This window comes from Dermacentor albipictus, chromosome 3, assembly GCF_038994185.2.
Source record: "Dermacentor albipictus isolate Rhodes 1998 colony chromosome 3, USDA_Dalb.pri_finalv2, whole genome shotgun sequence".
Lineage (NCBI taxonomy): Eukaryota > Metazoa > Arthropoda > Arachnida > Ixodida > Ixodidae > Dermacentor > Dermacentor albipictus.
Window position 1 is genome coordinate 60,935,161 of NC_091823.1, and position 7,736 is coordinate 60,942,896.

General features: G+C 49.7%; 1 non-coding gene across 1 annotated transcript; it reads left to right on the plus strand.

The window, feature by feature from the left end:
- The first annotated feature begins 7,096 nt into the window (after positions 1-7,096).
- Positions 7,097-7,284, plus strand: LOC135898821 (U2 spliceosomal RNA). Its single transcript, XR_010563416.1, has one exon. It is a non-coding gene; the product is annotated as a U2 spliceosomal RNA (small nuclear RNA).
- Positions 7,285-7,736: the final 452 nt, after the last annotated feature.

A 7,736-nucleotide genomic window follows, 5' to 3' on the forward strand; every position in this document is an offset into this window, starting at 1 on the left:
CGGCAGCGGGCAACATCGCCAACCGAAATGGCTATTAGAATAAGTCCATAACAGCTTACGCTGTGAAATAAAACATGCGCAATACCCCATTTGTCATTTCAGGAGAGAGGTCAAGGAACATGATCTGCATCGCCTTTGTCGCAAGCTTCAGCTAGAGTCTATCACTTTTCATTCCTGCGTTGTTGTACACACAGGACTCGCTACTACCCAGAATCTTAGAAGAGAGGGAGTGAGTCAGAGAGAAATATACATCTATAGTTGCGGAGACGTTTGAGAGATTTGCCTAGCCGCATGCCGAGTATGGTACTCTAGATAATAAGAATGTTGCATGAAATTCCCCGCGCATACAGTACTCACGCACACAGCACACACAAGAAAGAAGCACAAGAACGTTACGACTGCGTGCCTTTGAAGTGCCATGTCTTGTTGCGGCACGGACACTTATAGCGGGGCTAACTTCGATACACCATGACTTATACATGGGCAGCAAAAAAGAACCAGTTTGCTTTCAGCAGGGCCTTTGCAATGACGAATAATAGCAGTAGTTTAAGCTGCGTCATCGTCAACGCATGCCTCCCTTCGCCCACGTCTTACGAGAGAAAATTTTGCTCGTCCAATTACGTGATGTGCCTTTCCGGGGAAACCAGAAACCGGCCGTCTTTGTCGGCTAGTGCACAGACTGCGGGTAAACGCGCTGTCTAAAGTGCCGGCCGAGGACACCAGTGCTCGCGTTTCTCTGAGACCGTGATTTGGACTCTGAACCATGAAGTCTCTTCGCTATTTTTGCCATCTGTACCGACGACAGGCGGCGTATAGGAGACGGCCAGCAGCACGTAAGCTGACTTTTCTTGCTTTCGTATTTCGTTAAAAAGCACAAGCACAATAAAATGCGCACGGATAGGACCGAATGCGAAGGCATAACACACCCCTAGCCGTACCCGACTCATCGAAGCCACTGCCACTGGCCAATACGTTTTTTAGGGCCCGCTCGATTTCAATTCCAAAAAACACTCTTCTCGTGTTCGGCGTTCTTTTCAGGACCGCAGACCCGGCCAGGGCCCGGTGCTCCCTCCGTACTCTTTTCTCCACTCAAACATAGGGACGGCCCGACGCGCGCCTTTGCGGCCGCCGTTCTTTTGTTTGCTGGTCTCTCGTTATGATTGTCTCGGTGGCGCGGCCAACATCACCTGGGGTTCGGTTTCTCCGTCGAACAAAGGTGCGTGTCCTCCCGCATTCCCCTTTACGACAAATGTAATCCAAGAAGCCTCTTAGTAAGGGTCCGCGCTCATGCCCCGCCGCCTCCGAAAAGCGCGCGTTCGCGGGCCAAGAGAAAAAAAAAAAAAAACGGTTCGCTGTGCGGCTCGCTCCATTGGCCTCTCGCCACGGTCGCTTTATTTCTGCGTGTAGCTCGGGCCACGCGCGCAAGCACACAGAGGCTGAGGAGCGGGGTGAAAATAAAGAGAACAAAACGCTAGGAAATGGAACCTGCCCTGCTTTACTGAAATTACGAGAGAAAAAGAAAATGTACGAAAAAGGACGGCGAAACCTTTTCGAGGACACGGTGAAAGAAGGTGCACCTCTTGTTTACAGCTTCGTTTCTTGGAAGCTGGCAGTGGTGACGCAGTAAGGACACGCGGAGTGGATGAGGGGAGAAGGAAGGGTCGGGCGCGTTGAGGTGTGCGGGAAGAGAAGAGGCGCGCGCGTCTTTTCTTCGGAGTGGCTTCCGGACAATCGGGCAATTCGGCTGAGTGGTTCGGATGACACAACAAGGATCCGGGTAGTCGTGTAGTCCGTCACGAGGCGGCCGGCACCACCGGCTTGTGTCGTTTCATTTGCCTTTTACTGCCCCTCTCGATGCGTAGCCCCCCCCCCTCCCCCTCCTTCCCTTTATTCTTTCCTTATTCCCGTCTCCTTCCTTCATTCTGTATTTTGCTGGCCAAGTATAGAGACCCAAGCCAGCGAACCTATTCCATGCCCCGCATTCTTTATTCGTCCTATGTGTGTATCCTTCATTTTCTGTAAGAGTTCGCCCATGTCCCTACATTTGCCACCGTGAAATCTGCAAGCACTGGAGCGAGCGCGCGGAATGTTTCTTTGGCGCCTATACTATGTTCTTTGCCGCTAGGCTTGCAGCGACGGCTTTGAGTGGTTTTGGTACATTGATAAGAGTGTGGCCAAGTTTGAAGCGTGCTGGAGAAAGATGCTCCGAGGGAAAAACAGCTGTCCGGGGATAAAAAAATATGGACGTACATCTACGAGCTCTTCTCTTCAGAAGTGGCACAAAGAAACACCGCCGCGCTCCACGACATGTTGGCGGCGACGGGTTTTCATTGGACTGTGTGCAAGTACCCTTTATTCTTTTCCCGCCTCTAGTTTTTTTTCCTTGTTACTTATCGCGCAGGTCATGTCGCCGACACACTTCTTTCCAAGGGCTTCTGAAGACGAAGAAGACCCACAGCGCGCCGACCGACCACGACGACGAACCAGAGTGGACAACGTCGTTTGTGAGCAGAGTGTGGCACGCATAGAACGGTGTTGGACACAAAAGCTCTGACAAAATGTCTCTCATGATCCATGAAAGGTGGGGGCAGTGGACGTAAAAAGAAAGCAGCCCGTCGGATCCGCGCGCGTCCGGTGAAAGCAGCCGTGAACGAAACAAAGGGCTCGCGCCACGGATGCGGGAGAGGAGAGGGCCTTTGATGGCGGTCCGCGGAAACTATTTCTACGAGCGCTGCCGTTCCTGCTGTTGCCTGGACATCGAGCTCGCGCGCACGCTCTTTGAACCGGACCTCTGTGAGAGCTCCTCCGCCTTGAAGCTATACAAAAAAGGTAATACTTGACACGTCGCATCGTGAGAGCACTCAGTCCTATAAAACATTCGCTGTATCGTGCGCAATCGCATCTCGTTTTCTCACGTCGTTTCGTGCCACAAGACCAGTTGCGCGGACTTTCCTTTGCTGTCTTGTTTCAAAACCCTTTTTTTTTTTTCAGCGCTACAACGCTGGATCAAGCGCAAAGGAAAAGAATAGCACCACCGTACTTACATAATATTTCCTTTCTCTTTCCTTTCTTTCTTTCTTTCTTTCTTTCTTTCTTTCTTTCTTTCTTTCTTTCTTTCTTTCTTTCTTTCATTCTTTCTTTCTTCTTTAAGGGGTGGTGGTGCGATGTCACGCACGTATACAAGCACAAATCAGCGCCCACAGATGATTGTCTCGCTTCGCACTGACATGGACGGGAAGGCAAGGTATTGGATGGGTAGGAGCGAGGTGATGCTCCACGCTTGCTGCGTGGGCACTCTCATATCGAATTGAAGGCGCCGGCAATACTCCTCGATCGCGTGTCGTCTTTAACAGACGTAGGACGAGAAGCACCGGCGAGGTCTATTCGAGAATGATTGAAACGCCTTTGAACGGCGCTCGCGCGTTTGCCTCTGTCGAGTATCGCCAGGCGCGCGGACTGCTGTTGGCAAAATCAAATTCCTCCGGGATTTCCAGGATTCACCCTGCCTCTCTCTCTCCCTTTCTGCTCCTTCGAAACAAACGCACCCCCAGATTCGTTGTCGTGCCCGGAGGGCCGTCTTGATCGATATAGAGGAAAGCGCATCCTTCTTTCTTCCCTCAGAGTCGAACATCCTTCGCCTTAACGCTTCCTTCTTCTACCCTTTTATCCTGCCCTTTTCATGGTTTACTCAAGTTTCTATGTCGCCTCTATCGCCATAGTTGTGTATACGGACACATACATCACGCGCTGGAGACCTCGCGAGGAAATCAGCATTCAAGGAATCGTCTGAATCGAAGGAAGAGGGAGGATGGGGGGGGGGGGGGGTAGGGGGTATACACGAGAGCTGTATTTTGTGGCCATATACCGCTCCTCGCGCTTCGATAAGGAAGGCGAGACGTGGAAGACAGAAGAACGCCAGCCACGATTGCGGCCTTTGGTGCGTTCCTCGGAAACAAACTGATCTCACCCTCCCTCCTTCCGCTTGCCAGCCGTCTCATGCAAATAAAGATAGCTCGCGCCGAAAAGCAAAGAGGACCGCCTTATAAATGCGTCATTCCAGCCGTGGGATTTGAAACGGCCCAGTGACGACCGCTTCATCGATGCGCGCCGCTTGCGCCCGCAGCCAGAAGCCAGGCAAGGCACAGGACGAAAAGAGCGGGTTCGGAGGAAGGGGAGGGGTCTATTGCAGCCTTCGCCGAAGCCGAGAGCAGCCTCGCCCGCTTGCGCCTTAAGGCGCGGCCGGAAGATTGAGGCTTGTTGCATAGTTCAGCTAACGGTCGTGGAGACCGCCTGCAGTGAGGCCCGCCTAGGGAAGGAAGGCGAGAGACGGTCGGCGTGGCGTGCGAAAAGAAGTAACGTCAGCCATGATGAGCTTCAAGTCTCCCAGGGCGGCCATCGCCGGAGCGCAAACTGCGCCGCATCGGACGCGAAACGGCTCCCCTTTGGATTGGCCCAGAAGGAAGAGGCCTCGGTCCGGAGGGCCGACTGCGCGAGAGACGGCGTGGGTAGAGATCGCATGGCCAGCGGGCTTTGGCAGTTGCCGGACTGGACGTACGTCGACTGAGTATCTGGCCTCGCGGGCATGCACCCGCTTCGCCATGGTCGTCTGTCTTGTGGTGGACTGTGTGCGTGTGTGTGTTAGCGTCTGTATGCGCGCTTCCATCTTAGGGGTGGTAGGGAAGGAATGGGGCCTTTGCAAGGTTTGGGAAACTGCATTTGGCGTACACATCGAGTAGAAGAGATTACAAGTCCCATTTCAGAGCCGCGGGGCGGGTCAAGCACTGCACTGGGAACAGTTGTGCTAATAAGGTTTGCCATTGAGGGCGAACACTTTTGTGGAGGAGCGGCAGCTGAGACCCTGCAGAGGAAAAGAAGTTAATGAAATCTATATGCGGCCTACAAGGCCAGCCCGAAGCGCGATCGTATATTTCAGGCTCTAGAGACGCGGTGCTCTGTAGAGAAGCTTATGCGCATAGAACTGTCTGAGCAAGCTCATATCAGGAGGAGTGTTAAATATAATATTTCAGTCATTAGCTTGTGTAAAGTCATAATATGCCAACGATTACCTATATTTATTTCACTGTTGAGCGCGAAAGCCGGGAGGTTGGCAAGCAGCATCATGTAGATCATCGCTGAAACTTCAAGTATTGCCTAAACGATAGCAACCCTAACATTGTCCCGGATTACTTAGTTATCATTCACTTGAAAGCAACGACTATTCCTGCATAAATGGCATGCAGCATTCTATGTATTCTTTACTAACCTGCGAATAATTCTCGTCTACTTCTTGCCGTCCCCATACGGAAGCGCTCTCGAATTTTCTACTCTTGTAATGCAGAAGAAAAACGGTTTGTTTCATTGTGTGTGAGATTTTTGTTCTTGGGCTACCTTATGTTCTACAATCCTGAGGAAAAATATGCCTCTTACACTGGCGTACAATAAACCAATATCAATATTTTACTTTAATTTCGTTAAAGAATGTTTAATGAGAAAGAAACGCTTCCTTTTTGTCTTGCATGACTTGAGGGGGCAGTATGCATCTCTAGCACTTGCCGCTCTGAAAGCTTTTGCACCCTGCTGCGCTTGCTTCTATCCACAAAGCTGGCTCATCATTCTTTCAAAATTTTTAAGTTGCTCTTTTTTGGCTTAGTGTTTTGCATCCTTCCAAGCTGTGAGTGAGTAGCTATCCGATACACAGAGGTAGGTGTACTAATGAAATGCTGTGGCAAGTTGCGAAATAAACGCGTATATGATCCCGCACCATTGTCCTCCGATTTACTCCTGCCAGCCCGTCAAATATTTTCGCGCAGGATTGTGGATTTAAGGACAATAAATGACACGGGTGTATGGCTTTATGCCACAATACTTAAGGTGCTTCTACTGCAAGCTTTCCCGTACCCCTTCACATACAAGGAAGCTTCCACTGTCAACTGTCCTTTCTTATCTTCCTTGTAGGTCCCCAAGCGTTGTTTCATATACTAGAAAAGTATATTGGGAATGGTATAAGGTGGGTTCAGCTGGTTCAAGACGGGGGTATCGGAATATTGATGGCAAAACCTTTGTTCTGTAGTGAACATGATGATGATGATGACGATGAGAAGGAGGAGGATGGGGAGACGCAATGAGTGTTTTTGGGCAGGAAGATGAGCGCACAGCATGCTTGTGTGGCCTATGAAATGAATTTTATCAAAACCTAGTTAAACAAGCTTCCGACAATGCTAACACCAAAAAATTTAAAACATCAGGACAGGAATTAGCATGAAATGCGATCGTGATTGGCTCAGGTCAACTGTACCTATCGCTCAGGCACATACCCAAGATTTTTTTGCGAGGGGGGCAATCGAAGTTAAATTTTCTATGCAAAGGAGGGAGGGGGGTACCTTTACTAGTACGAATGTGAATAATGCCCACCGTTCACTATAAAGACGCGTAAACCCGCGAAATAAAAATGAAGTAAGGTGTATCTCACAGGTACGCCTGTGAGATACACCTTACATGTTACATGTTGGAAGGCTAAATTTTCTAATCGAATAAGAACGTCCTGAAAAATTATCTTCGAGTGTTGACTTGAATACTGAATATTCTTCCATATTGAGGAATAACTGCACTCGGTTTGCAGCTGGAAATAACTTCACGTACGCTCAATTGTGAGGTCCATCAACGAGTGAACATTCTCACCTTTTATAATGGGGTTATAATAATTCACGTGTTGCTTCCTCGAGACAAGCATTCAGTGGACCGCACGCTGTAGCAAATGCATTAAACACGATGTTCTAACAAATCGAATATTCGACAATGACGAAGTTCATATTCTAAAAAAAAATTGCCAGCCATTCCACTTTGTGAAGGCGGATGACCAGTGGAGGTGTTTTGACTACGACACAGAGGTGACACAGAATTTTGAACATAGGCACGTAATCATTTACCGTGATTTTGACATACTTTCGCGTGGATGACGGGACCACCACCTCGAGGAGCCGGAAGAAACTAGACACCCGTAACCTTTCGACCTGACCGCCACCAGGGCAGAGCGGAAGGAAAGTAGATACGCAAGCGCTTGGAACACCGACAAAAAGAGGGTGGTATGAAGGTAGACATGACGAACACGGGTCAAAGTATAGTACCTGTTCTTATCAGCCTAATATCTGATACGGGTTCTATTTGGACCCAATATAATAAACTTATTTTTGCAAGTTGGTGGAGTGCTTGAATGCTTGAAGCGTACTTCACCTCCGCCGCGGGTCGGCCCTGTGCTGCACTTTCTTCGGAATCGGCCCCCGATTTTTGGTGTACGGACATCGACCCGCTGGAAACCAGCCACGTACAGCTTCGCTGTGAAGCTACCGTATTCGCACTCGTAATATAATTTCCAGGCCACACTCTGAGCATGATAATTTTACGCTACTGGAAGACGACTCGCTACAATTTACAGAGACCATCGCTCGAAATCGCGATAGCGCAATTCGACCAACGACCTCCAACAGAGGAACTCATTTTAAGATGCCGACATCACAAGCTATCTCAGCGGAGGGTGACGAGGGCACTGTTTCGCATATTAAGGGCAACAGAATTGGACAAGCGGCTGTAGCCCGAACAGATGTTTACAGGGCTGCAAGTGCTACTGTGCTGTGTGGGAACGGTACGCGGTGACAATATTTGACTGTGATTGCACGTCTATGCCCCTTGCTTTCTTTATCTCTAGTTTGCTTTCACTTTACCTGCCCCTCCCCTCTCTC